Here is a 14024-nt window from a genome sequence, read left to right on the forward strand (position 1 = left end):
ATAAAAATGTCTCTGTCCTGCAAATCTATCTAAAATGGTTTTGCAAGTCTTATTTATTTATTTCTAAGTAGTATTTTGCAGTTCAGTTTGGGGAGTGCGTACTTAGGTTTAAGATAAAGTATGTGAGCATTTTTAGTAATGGGTCCATATATATATGTAATTACTTTATTCACACACACACACAATGCTTAATATTTAATTGAGAATAAAAAGGAACTTACTAATAGTTTGTTCTCATTAGTGCTGCTATTCAGTGTCAGTTGTTGGCACATTGTAACTCTCTTTATTATGCTGGACATGAATGTCCCCATTCCATTTTTAATTAGAGAAAATCCTGTTCTGTTTGGACAAGTTTAGAGGCCCTGCTTTCATATAGTGTTTGTTTTTTTAAAAGATCCTTTTCAAAATGTAAGGATAGAATACAGTGCTTTGTAGAAAGTTCTGTAGCTGTGCATTGGCAAGCTTTTTTTTTTGGCTTTTAAAATCGGTGCATATTTACTCAGAAGTAAGTCCTACAGATACTTGGAAAAAGTAAGAATAACCACAGTGACCTGCATTTTATCTTTTTCTGCAGGCTTTTTTTGTGTGTGTTTTTAAAGCTGAAATTAGAAACTGCAAATTCCATTGCGGGAGGGAGAATCTGTGACTTGCTGTAAATGTACGAGAGTGAGTGTGACAAATTTTATTCAGGGTTTCCAGCAGCCCAGACTGTTGTTTTAATATTTCACTTCTACAGCTGTACTGACAGAATGTTGACTACATAAGCAAACTTTGAAATAATTAAAGCTGTTATGTTGACAGCTAAGCAGCCAACGTGATATGTATCCTGTGTCCCTAAAGCTGGTCCTAATATATTTGCGAATATATTATTAAAAATTGGCTTCCAGCATTTTGATACTATGCATTTGTCATAGCTCTCTTGTTCTGTTGCAGAGTCAATGGAACATGGTTTCAAAGAGAGCTGAATCAACACTGTGGCCTGGGTCATGCATCTGGCATCCTTGTGGAATGTATGAGGCTGTTGACAGGCTCATGAGCTGGGGCCCATGTGGAGAGCCATGTGGTTCATGTAAAAAATGAATAATAATGATGCAAACATGCAGATCCAGGGCACCATGTTTCATAAAAACATACTGTTCTAACTAGCCCTGTATTTTGTGGTGATGTACCAATATCACCACAACCCAGGCAGGCACAGAAAGCCTTCTGAACACTTTTTTTAGGCCTTTCTGGACTATTTTTTTAAGCACATTGGTTGTGCAATTCTTGTAGGAGGCTACAACATCTTTCCTCAAGACAGTTCTCTTGTACTATAAATATCTTACCTTCTGAGCACACAAACAGCAGTATTTTGTTACTGGTAAAAGGTGATCAGTTATCTTCCCCATGGCTGTTCAATCTCTGGTGATCATGGGTATTGTGTGGAAGGAGGTAAGTTAAGGATGTTTGTCAATGAGTGCCCATAACATAACTACAGTAGTGATGAATGACACAACTCCCTCCACCCCCATATCCTTGTTATTTTAGTTGTACATCATCAAGGGATGGGAGTGCTGATTCCATATGAAATACAGTACTTACATGATTATTTAACTGCAACCAGGCCACATAGAAGTCACACAGAGAAAATAATAACAATAACAGTAATAATAGTAATAGTAACAGTAATAGTAATAATTTATTACTTATATCCCAACCATCTGGCTGGGTCTCCCCAGCCACTCTGGGCGGCTTCCAACAGGAGATTAAAAATACATTAAAACAATAGTCATTAAAAATCTTCCCTAAACAGGGCTACCTTCAGACATCTTCTTAATGTCAGATAGTTGTTTATTACTTTGACATCTGATGGAAGGGCATTCCACAGGGCGGGAGCCACTACTGAGAAGACCCTCTGCCTAGTTCCCTGTAACTTTGCTTCTCACAGTGAGGGAACCATCAGAAGGCCCTCAACACTGGACCTCAGTGTCTGGACTGAACGATGGGAGTGGAGATGCTCCCTCAGGTATACTGGACTGAGGCCATTTAGAGCTTTAAAGGCCAGCACCAACACTCTGAATTGTGCTTGGAAACGTACTGGGAGCCAATGTAGGTCTTTCAGGACTGATGTTATGTGGTCTCGGCGGCCGCTCCCAGTCACCAGTCTAGCAGCCACATTCTGGATTAATTGTACTTTCCGGGTCACCTTCAAAGGTAGCGTTGCAGTAGTCCAAGTGGGAGATAACTAGAGCATGCACCACTCTGGCGAGACAGTCCATGGGCAGGTAGAGTCTCAGCCTGCGTACCAGATGGAACTGGTAGATGGCTGCCCTGGACACAGAATTGACCTGCACCTCCATGGACAGCTGTGAGTCCAAAATGACTCCCAGACTGCTAACTTGCTCCTTCAGGGGCACAGTTGTCCTGAATGGGAGTCCCCCACACCTGTCCGCCCCTTGTCCCCCCAAAACAGTACTTCTGTCTTGTAAGGATTCAACCTCAAACTGTTAGCCCCCATCCATCCTCCAACCACCTCCACGCACTCACACAGGACCTTCACCACCTTCACTGGTTCCGATTTGAAAGAGAGGTAGAGCTCTCTTTCTGACTAGAAAGAGAGGTAAAGTGTTTCTTGCCTATGGAAAGTTTATTTTAACAGAGGAAGAAAACTGCTTGGAGTCTGTTACTTCATGAGTTTTTTATGATACATTGGTATATAAATATATGTATAAATAAATCATAACTCACTGTTACATAGTAAGTGTTTGCGGGATTACATCTTTCCTAAGTCCTGGACACAGTGGCTTGATCCACATTTCTTGGACAAATGCATGGGTTGCAAATTAGTTGTCCACTGGATTTTGCACTTCTTTGAATGCCGTGACAGTTCTTGGCAGTTTAAACAAGCATTTAAATATGTAATTTGAGAGAGAGAAACATATATTTAAGTACATATTTATTTTGTATTACATATATATATGTATTTTTAAAATTAGAAAGCAAATACTTGTAGGTAAAACCATGCGAAATGAAAACACATATATTGTCCATTCCTAAACTGTCTACACAGGAAAGCTAATTCCTTGCTGAGTTTTCTAGCAGAAGGAGAGGATGTAAGGCCACTTTTCTCCCAAATTCTCTGGGTTAGCTCTCTTCCTAAGGTTCCTTGAGCAGTCAACACCCCCGTGTAAAATTACCATTCCCCAATCATCTCTCCTGTTTTATCTGAGAGTAAAATACTCTACTACAGTTCTTATTTTTGCAAAGAAATGGTTGCCATGGGGAAATAGTCAAGGTGCTTTCCTGATCCTTTATTGTATATCACATGAATAGCTTAATGCAGTAGAAAGTGACTAATCCCAGTCAATTTTCTTCTACGCCTAGTGCATAAGAGCTGGAATACAGTCTATGATCTTAACAGTTGCATGTTGGAACTTCTCCTGGATAGCGTTCAGCAGTTTGCATTGAAGGTGAGGGATTACCTGTTTGAGTGCATGTGCAGAATATACATGCTGCCTGTTCATACAAAACAGCATGTTAGAGAAGAATTCTAGTTTGGGGTATGAAGGAATAATTTTAATTGGGAGGAAAAGAAAATTTCTAAGCTGACACGGGGTCAATGTCGTAAGTGAGCTTGTTTCTATTATATACAGGACTTTTCAAGTGGCATTTCTCTTGAGTTGTGATGACACAGGCTCTGCAACACGGTTTAGAGACAATAGGACTAGCACTTAAAACGCTTTAATTGCAAAGAATAAAAAAACCGTGAAAGTTTACACATCTTTGACAAACAGATCTTTGGCAAACACATGACCGTGCCCCCAATACAGACAAAGTTAGTTGTGCTTAAGTCTGAAATGAGTGATGTTTGCCTTTAGGTAAAGGTAAAGGGACCCCTGACCATTAGGTCCAGTCATGACCGACTCTGGGGTTGCGGCGCTCATCTCGCTTTATTGGCCAAGGGAGCTTCCGGGTACAGCTTTCTGGTCATGTGGCCAGCATGACTAAGCCGCTTCTGGCGAACCAGAGCAGCGCATGGAAACGCCGTTTACCTTCCCGCTGGAGCGGTACCTATTTATCTACTTGCACTTTGAGGTGCTTTCAAACTGCTAGGTTTTCAGGAACAGGGACCAAGCAATGGGAGCTCACCCCGTCGCAGGGATTCAAACTGCCGACCTTCTGATCAGCAAGTCCTAGACTCTGTGGTTTAACCACAGCACCACCTGCATCCCGTGGATGTTTGCCTTTACCCTCTCTTAATTGAGCCATGCCTTTTTAGATATGTTCTAGAGCAAGTGAGTATCGCCCCACCTTAAATCACAGTCCCATAGTGTCTGGCCTGAAGTAAGTCCCATTGAATTCAGTGGATATAGGACTGAAGCCCTCATCAGTTTGTTTTAGCTTTGTGACATTTTAACTGTCCATCATTAAATGTTCCGTATTGCGCCAAAGGCTGGAAGCACAAAATCCCATATTGGTCTTGCAGAAGCTACTAAGGCATCACTTGAAATTATCATGATGGATCAGTATGAATTTCTTTCTTGGTTAATATTGCTCAAGATACCATTACAGTTTGGTGAGCTTTTCTTGTCTCTGTGATGAGAAAAATAAACTTGACGGATGATCCAGTATTTGAAATGCACAAGATTGAATTCTTACTTCAGCGTGGATGAACATAAGGTCACAGGCATGCTTTTTGTCATTGACAACACTGGAAGAAAATCTGAAAGCTTTCCAAACAGAATTTTGTGGCTCTTAAAATTGCAGTGATAATTCTTTTAGACTAAAATATTCCTGATGGTCACATACAAAATGGACATATAAATGAAAAATGGTGAATATAACCAGGATATAATAGCAGTATGCATCTATGGGAATTGTTATCTTTTCTATATTCAAAGTTTAGACACTTAACAAGTGATTAAAGTTTTAAATTAGAACCAGCTATTAACAGTGACTGCATTTTTACATGTTCTACATTTGTTTTGACAAGGGGTTGTTGCATAACTGTGATAGGGTAGTCCATGTAAAAGGAATGAAACTCGGGGATTAAGAGAGAGTTCTTATTTTTGCATTCCCCACCCCACCCTGCAAGATAGATGAGTTCCCCAAATATATGCCTCATGTACTGTTGCTGCCAATATCTTATGCTTGATGAATTTTAGTTAGGTACCTAGCTTGCTTTTTTAGTCAAACCGTACACCTACACCAATCCTGCAGTCCTGCAAAGCTTCTGTTAAAACTGTTCTATGCAGCTGAACATAAAGCATTCACCTCCTTGACTTGTTTGATGGAAGAGAGGCAGGGCCCGTCTTAAGACATTCTGCTAAAAAGTTGCAAGACATTCTGAAGGAAAGGACAAAAGATGTCTCCTGCCCCATTTGCCACATACAGAAGCTGACTGGAATGGCTGTGAACCTTACTTCACAGCTGGTGATGGGAGAGCAACCATTATTGCACCTGAGTCATGCAAGCCACAACACACATCCACAACACACATGTAAAGCACATGTTTCCCTCTAGCCAGAGAATCTCGGGAATTGTAGTTTTCCCCTTGTAGAGCTACAATTCCCAGCAACCCTTAACAAAATGCAGTCCCCAAGGTTCATTGTGAGAAGCAGTGTGGTTCAAATATGCTTAAAATGCGGGGCTTTTTTCCCAGCCAGAACTTGCCGGAACTCTGTTTCAGCGCCTCTCATGTGGCTGCCATTGCCTTTATAAGAGAACAAGGGAGGCGTTCATGGTGAGTTCCGGCACCTCTTTTTCTAGAAAAAGAAGGTAAAGGGACCCCTGACCATTAGGTCCAGTCGTGACCAACTCTGGGGTTGTGGCGCTCATCTCGCTTTATTGGCCGAGGGAGCCGGCATACAGCTTCCAGGTCATGTGGCCAGAATGACTAAGCAGCTTCTGGCGAACCAGAGCAGCGCACGGAAACACCGTTTACCTTCCTGCTGGAGCGGTACCTATTTATCTACTTGCACTTTGACATGCTTTCGAACTGCTAGGTTGGCAGGAGCAACGGGAGCAACTGAGCAACGGGAGCTCACCCAGTTGTGGGGATTCGAACCGCCAACCTTCTGATCGGCAAGTCCTAGGCTCTGTGGTTTAACCCACAGTGCCACCCGCATCCCTTTCTAGAAAAATAGCACTGTTTAAATGTATGGAGTGAGTATTAGAGGCAGGTTATGTGGCATACACATCTCCAAGAGAGGAAAACAACTGGGGGATTCAGAAAGATTCAGAAAGAACAGCTGGGTAGACCACCACTCCTGTCCTCTTCCCTCCCAGAACCCACTAGCTGAGGCAGATGCCCCACTCTGCCAGACTGGCCCTGAGAAAACTGACCGTGTAGAATTAAGAAAGGATATATCTGGGTAACTTTGAGGTATTAGTCATTGCATCTAGTAGGTCCTGACCTAGTGACTGTGGCTGTAATCTTCAGATATACGTGCCAATGGAACAGTACACAGTCTCTCTTGCATATGCTGTTCTGTAACTGCTATCATGGTGTGCTTGCAGCAAAAGTGAAAGCAAATTAACTGTAATTCAAATGACCATACAAGAAGTAAAAACAGTTGTGTGTGTTGTTGTTTTTTAAAACAAGCCCACAGCCCAGGTGAAACAAATATAATGCAGGAACAGGTTAAAAGACTCAAGGTGGTGGTGGGGAGATATTTGCCTGGCGTTGAAATGACATCAATCTAGGCTCCAGATAAGTCTCTCTGAAGAGGGCATTTTGTAGCCACCATTCAAAGGGCTGCCTCCCGAGTTGCCATTTCTCACACTTCACCTGGCAGGGGCACTCTCGGAATTCCCTCTTGCTTGCTTTGAAAAGAAGGTCTCTGGTTTTGTCCCAGATTTTGTATCTGCACCAGTCCTAAATATGGCTGATGCTAACCATCTTAACTAGGCATAGGCAGACTCGGCCCTCCAGCTGTTTTGGGACTACAACTCCCATCATCCCTAGCTAACAGGATCAGTGGTCAGGGATGATGGGAATTGTAGTCCCAAAACAGCTGGAGGGCCGAGTTTGCCTATGCCTGATCTTAACCATGGTTTGCACACCTTGATGACTGTTACAAATTGTTAGTTTTGATGCAGATGTAATGTGAGAATCCAGGGGTAGCCAACACACGGTATCCTCCAAATGCTCACAGAATCACAGACTGTAGAGTTGGAAGGGACAACAAGAGTCATCTAGTCCACCCCTCTGCAATGCAGGAATCTTTCACCCTATGTGGGGCTTAAACCCACAGCCCTGAGATTAAGAGTCTTGTGATCTACAGTCCCTGTCAGCCCCAGGATGTAAAACCAGGGATTGTGGATGCTGCAATTCACACCATCTGCAGGGTATCACATTTGTTATCTTTGTGCAAGACTAGGAGATTGTGCACTATTTATCATGGTGGCAGCGTATTGTATGGTACAGAATGAGTCACATTCATGTTATTCAGAATGCCATTTCATGGACACAATATGGATATACTCTTCGAATTTCTGGAAACTGATTGTCATATAAGTGACTCATGGCACTTATAAGAGATGAATTTGATTACAAAGAACACTGATTCTTTCTATATGCCCAAGTGAACTTTGGACTTGTGTTTTCAAAGAGCAATCCCCCATGTTGCATGGAAAACTTTGATTGACACTAATGAAGTTTTCAAAAGCAATTTTAGTTATGGCCTAGGAGCCTGCTGTTCCAAAAGAAGAGAAAATCAGAAATTATGCTTGGCACATTCAAACACATCTCTTGGATCCTGGCCATTGCGTATTATCAGAACTGTAGCAGAATTTTATTTAGCTAGTTTAATACCTACAACATAATAACCTGCAAGATTCCTTTAGAAATGGAAAGCATTGTAAAACTATAGTATTGCATAAACCCCAGTTTCCTACTGAAATCATTGTAAAAATATTTTTATGCCATTATTTAACTTCTGAATAACCTTTTTCCTGTATTTATAGTTCAGCTGCATATGTAATGAAGTTTGAAGTAATATAAGCTGTTAAATATTTTCATGATGAGTGCAGTGTTTATTGCTTATTAGATTAATGTCAGCTAGGGTTGGGCTGTAATCCATGAATAAAATCTACAACTTCCAGAAAAATATATATCTACTTTGTTTCTTAGGGACCGAAGCTGAACTGTTTCACAAGATCTAGATAAATTTTGAAGGAGCTAATGCAGTCATTTATATTTTGACAATTAAAAAAGGGCATGTCTTTAATCAAGCAAAACTATAAATTGAAGCCTGGCAGTTTTTGTTTGGAACTTGTCTGGAGTTTTTGTTTCTTAGCCACAAGTAATTATAATTTTCAGGGTTGAAGTCTGGATATATACTTTTTTCTTATAGAATACTTTAAACACATCAACATAATATTGCCTTGAATTAAATCAAGTAGTCTAAAATCCCATGTCTGCAATGAAAGAGCATGTGCTACAATTCCCTTCCTGAATTCAAATGGTGTCAAATATGCTCACATTTGGTTGGACTGTTTCCAGTGACCAGGATCTAAAGAGCTCCTTTAGGAGCACCCAAGACCTGGTATACCCAGTGGGCTTTTTCTTCTTCTTTCTAACCTTGGCATTCATAGACTCCTGTGCTGTATCACAACCTACTTTTGAAGTTCCAGGTGAGGTTTGCTGCTGGTCAGACTTCCATTCAAGAAAAAGAAATCCAAATCTCCCTTGGGCACATGCAACTAGTCATACAGTTCTTTGGATCTAGTCCAATATTTTTAGGATTAGGCTGCCAGTAAACTGTTTTGATTCATTCCTAGAAAGCACAATAGGGGGAAAATGTTTTCCTATGGTGTGCAATGAACCTCATAATATCTTGGGCAAATGAAAATGATTCATGGCGCTGCTGCATCTGCACTGTGCGTCTTATCTGGCTGTTTACCATTTTCTCATTGACTTGCCTTTGTTCTAATGGAGTAGATGCCTGAAAAAAACTGATAAGTGGAGGTCGGGCTTCATGCCTTTTTAACACGCCTAGGCTGTGCTGAAAATTAAATGAGTCATCACTGAAATATCAATAGCTGTAGCAATGCAAGTTGGAAAATGATATATGCTGCTGTTGCAGTAAGTTGGCAGGTGTTGCAGGCAAATGGGTGGTACAGATATTAGGACGGGGATCTTTCTATTTATTTAGTTCATTTAAAGGATTTTCACCGTGCTCTTCGGCTGCAAAAGGCTCACAGAGGGACTTACAACAGTGAATACTAAAGACAGTCTAATGCTTACAGTCTAAAAGGCACAACACAAAGGGGAAAGGGACTGTGAGGGGCTTCACCAGGGTGAAGGCTCCAGCTGTAACCAGGTGGGTGGGAAGATACCACGGGCCATAATCAGTTCAGGTAACTAATCAAAGCTGCAAGGTGCTTTGGGGATGAGGATAGGGCACTGGTCGCTTTGGATCTGCTTTATCCAAACCCCAGCAGGCCTGATCCTCGGATTCCTTGGCTCGCTAGCCTGGTGCTAGCATACCCAAAGCTAGCAGAACAACTGCTATCCCCCCATCATCTGCTCTGGCTGGTGTGAGCAAAGCTTAATATTTGGCAGTGGGTCTGCCTCTCCGCTCCTCCCTAGCCCCGCTTAGGGCTGTCCAGTTACTCAGTTTAAAAATGCCACTGGGAACAGATAATTGACGCTGGAAGTGCTAATGAGGAAGGGGGATTGGTTTTGAACTGATGGGTGGTTAAAGTGTAGCAACCAGTGAAGGCAACCAGTGCTCTTCTCTTTGCTGTAAAGTTACAAAACCGCTCCCAGCAGCTATAACACTATACTGCATTGAATCTTTTTCTTTTTTTCTAAAGGCATAAGCATAAAATTTCCCACCTACTGCATGACTAATGAAGCTGTAGGTTTATACAAAGAAGTGTGTTCACAGCTAATAAAGCTGAAGACCTTTATTCGGAGCACCCCAGTATTGGACGTTTCATTTTCAATGTTTTCCAACTGAAAAAGAGGAATAAAAACAAACATTTTTTTATGTCAACTGATATTTCATACAATGCATATTTTTATGTGTGTAATATGAAGATGCACACACACTTGGGAGATCTAAGCCCTTGATGCCCTGTTTTCCCCTAACCCTTTTTATGCTACTGTGAACCAGTTAGCTACCAGCATTCAAACTGTAAAGAGCATTGACATAATTTGTAATAAAAGCAAAGCTGGAGCATAGGGAAGGTGAAAGAGAATTGCCAGAATCTGTAGCTATTCTGATCTGGTGGGTAGTCTCTTCCAAATATGATCTTGAACAGTTAAAGCAAACCAGCTGAAGGTTCCCTTATTGGCTTGTGTTTTTCCTTTGCTTTTAAGTGTTGTTTCAGTTCAAGTTAAGGTTGTGCATCCCTATCCTAAACAGTGATGCAATCCTGTACCCACTTACCTGAGAGTAAGCTCTATTGGATTCAGCAGGACTTTCTTTTGACATGCATAGGATTGTGTTGTAAATCTACTTGCAACACTGTAACATTCTTTGTAGCATTGTTGTGTGATCATAGCCCTGTAAAGTTGGCCCTTACTGTTATCCCCACATTCTAGGTTCCTAGCTAAGAGACAGTGACTTCTTTAAGACTTCCTGGTGTGTTTTATGTCTGAGTTGACATTTGAACCAGCCATCTTTGGATTGCTGCTAATTCTCTTAGCCACTGTGCAACACCATCTCTGTATCTAAATCAACTCTGGCAGCTTTGAGACCAGTGGCTTAAGAATGTTTTTCACTATTTTAGATTTTTAAAAAAGAATAATTATGTGTTTGGAATCCATTGGGAGGAAGGACAGGGTACAAATTCAATAAATAAATTTTAGGAATTGTTTCCTTGCTCACATGGAGTGTCTCCACCCTCATCGTTCAGCCTGGACACTGAGGTCCAGCGTCAAGGGCCTTCTGGTGGTTCCCTCACTGCAAGAAGTGAGGTTACAGGGAACCAGGCAGAGGGCCTTCTCGGTAGTGGCTCCCGCCCTGTGGAACGCCCTCCCATCAGATGTCAAGGGAATAAACAACTATCCGACTTTTAGAAGACATCTGAAGGCAGCCCTGTTTAGGGAAGTTTTTTAATGTCTGTTGTTTTAATGTATTTTTAAATCTCCTGTTGGAAGCCGCCCAGAGTGGCTGGAGAAACCCAGCCAGACAGGCGGGGTAGAAATAAATTATTATTATTATTATTATTATTATTATTATTATTATTATTATTATTGCAGCTTTAAACTTGGAAGCTAAGACAATGTTGATTTAACCTTCTAGAAACAATAATCCATGATGCTTTAAGGCAGACTGGATTTCTCCTGGTATTACCCCTTTTCTCCCCCTTAAAAACAACAGCCACACACTCATTATTTTGTGAAGAAGTAAAAGTAGTATTTACTTACATAAAATGTAAAGCAGCAGTTATAGTAGCAAAATGAAGGCAGGTTTATAACATGCATGTGTGGTCAGCTTCAATGCATGGTGAAGAAAAAGAGAGATGCCCAGGCCCAGCTGTAGTGTTACAGCTTCCTGTCAACACAAACAAAGGAAGTGATCTCAGAGTTCTCTCGAGCAAATTTTAGAGGAAAGCTTTGAGTGCCTCAGCCCTTTCATGTGCCTATCTAGCAAAACATGAATGGTTGGTTTGACTGCAATAATGTCCCACATAAATAATAAATAGTGAATGTTAGGGTTTTCCCCTGTTGTAATTGTTGGGGGCCTTATGCCTGTGATGGCCACCCACTACTCTTTATCTTTTTCTCCCTCTTTACTCTCCATCCAGACAATTGACTGAGGTCTGAACTGGTAGCTTGCAGATACTTTTTGTCCTCCTTTCATCACTCTATTTGTTTTCAGCCGAGGGCCTTACGCTGTTGCCCTCAGCACTTGAAGCTTGTTTATTATAATTCTACAAGATTAATTAGTGTCTGAGTAATCTTGTGGAAGAATAACAAACAGGCCTATGATGCTAGGAGCAACAGTTGATTAATTCCCATTCCTCCTTCCAGAACACACACACACACACACACACGAACACGTGTTCTTCGGCAAATGGTTCTTTATGTTAGGCATAATGTTAAGACACCCCCCCATCCCATGTGCATTGCATAGTGAAAGCAAGTCCTTTCATAGAGATCCCTTTATTCTTCCAGAAGTGCACATGCTTTGAGGCAGTGGTGGGAAATTTGTTTCTGTTTGAGGGCCACATTCCCTTCTGGCCAACTTTATGGGGGCCACATGGCATTAGTGGGTGAGGCCAGTGGACAGAACGAACAATGAATGTAAATTGAGCAAGAGATTTTGTTGGAGTTCAATGACACGTTCCAACTAGGCAAAACAACAACAACAACAACAAAAAACAGGTGTGTGAAGCAGAGCCAGTGAGGGGGGTGACCTGGGGAAGAATTGCATTGGAAGAATTCCAAATTCCAAATTAAGGGCTATGGAGGGGGCAAATTTGGGCCTCAGGCCTGAGGTTCTTCAACTCTGATGCAATATGATCCCATGGGTGAGTGCCCACCAACATCTTTGTTTCTGATCTCTACCAACTGGAGTTTCCAAAGGATCTCCAGAAGCTGGTCCCATGCACAGTGCATTACAGTAAGAGTTTGAGGAAACAGTATGTAATGTGCAGGGTTAGAGCTTGTATGGCCCATATGAAAGAAGGAAAGGGGATCCCAAACAAACAAGCTGTCAACAATCCAAGCAGAAGTGCCAGTGTAAAGGCAGCTTGTCTTATCGCTGGTTAAGGAAGGGAAAGGTCCCTGGATGCACACATTGCACTGTGCTTCCCATTCCAAACATTGGGAACCCGAAATCCACTAGGGTCTCTAGTCTGTGGTTGCTGGAAGTGACAAGCAGTGGTACATATCCCTATTTCACCTTTTCTGCCTTCAGTCTGTTCTGTCTATTCTTTTCAGTGGCATTTTCTCTTACAATAGATACACTAAAAGTTAACAGCCAGTATCTGAAGTATATTATTGTTCCAGTTATAAATGTTATGTATAATGAGTGGATCCGAGAAGAGAGATCGTATCTGAGAGAAAACATTTTTCTTACAATAGCAGAATTAAAAAGATACAGAATATGTTTTCATTATTATGCAGGGGCACGTATACAGATTACAATGGAAGACTTTTTGCTGCTTTATATTTTAAATCAGACATTCTTTCGAATTACAATAAAGCATTTAGAATTCTGAAAACAAGGTCCTTGAGATTTTTTGTAGAAAGCTCTTGAATTAAGTATTCACTTGTATGACTCAAAGTAATATCAAGTCTGAAAGATAATTTGATTTAGCTTTGTCACCCAAAAGGCACTCCCAACTGGAAAAGGAAGGAGCTTTTGTGTGTCCAGAATTTTAACTAGCACATTTTAAGCATTTTTAAAATAATTAGCATGGGTGCGTTTTTTTTTAGAGAGAAAGACCAAAAATGTGAAACATGAATTCAAATATTCACTGCAGTGTTTAAAACATGATATTAAATACAGTATGGTCTTTTTAAACTAAGGAAAATATACTAGTGGTTGGATCCCAACTTAATCATACTCAAGCGTATATTCATTGAAATTGGTGAGTAAAATCCCATTGCTTTCAGTGGGGTTGACTTCAACCCAAAGCTCTTATTGAGTCTTCCTGTACTCTAAACACTGTACTCTAAGCTTTCTTAAACACGGGGAGCTCTTTTCAGATGATAAAATAAATGTGTGGCTGTCAGGCGGTATTAGGATTGTGCATTCTCTTCATGCAAAACATCTGAAAGGAGCTTTATGTTTGTTGAGTTGACTCCTGATAAACTTTTGCGGGTGTGTATTTTTTTCACCTCCCTCCATTCCTACTAGAAATCTGTCAAAAGTATTTGATTTGTTGTCTTTCTTTCTTTCTTTCTTTCTTTCTTTCTTTCTTTCTTTCTGCTTCATGTTGGAATCTCTTAGTCATATAATGTTCTTCCAACGTTCTAAGACCTTTTCTCCTTTGCAGTTAATTTGCCAGATTTATCATTTAAGCTTCTAATGGTTCTATTGTTCTCTACATCATTGACCCAAGAACTGGCCTTGTTTGGA

At 41.0% G+C, this 14024-nt stretch overlaps 1 protein-coding gene across 6 annotated transcripts in view; it reads left to right on the plus strand.

Annotated features, from left to right (window-relative positions):
• Positions 1-14024, plus strand: part of DGKB (diacylglycerol kinase beta) — a 248765-nt gene that overhangs the window by 25135 nt on the left and 209606 nt on the right. Inside the window, exon 2 of one of the 6 annotated variants that reach the window (XM_083578599.1) lies at positions 3364-3449. The exons of the other annotated variants lie outside the window; for them this stretch is intronic. The gene's annotated coding sequence lies outside the window, so the exon portion shown is untranslated. The remainder of the gene's footprint in view (positions 1-3363; positions 3450-14024) is intronic. 6 annotated transcript variants of the gene reach the window in all.

Source organism: Podarcis filfolensis (assembly GCF_964270895.1).
Source record: "Podarcis filfolensis genome assembly, chromosome: 12".
NCBI classification, from domain to species: Eukaryota; Metazoa; Chordata; class Lepidosauria; order Squamata; family Lacertidae; genus Podarcis; species Podarcis filfolensis.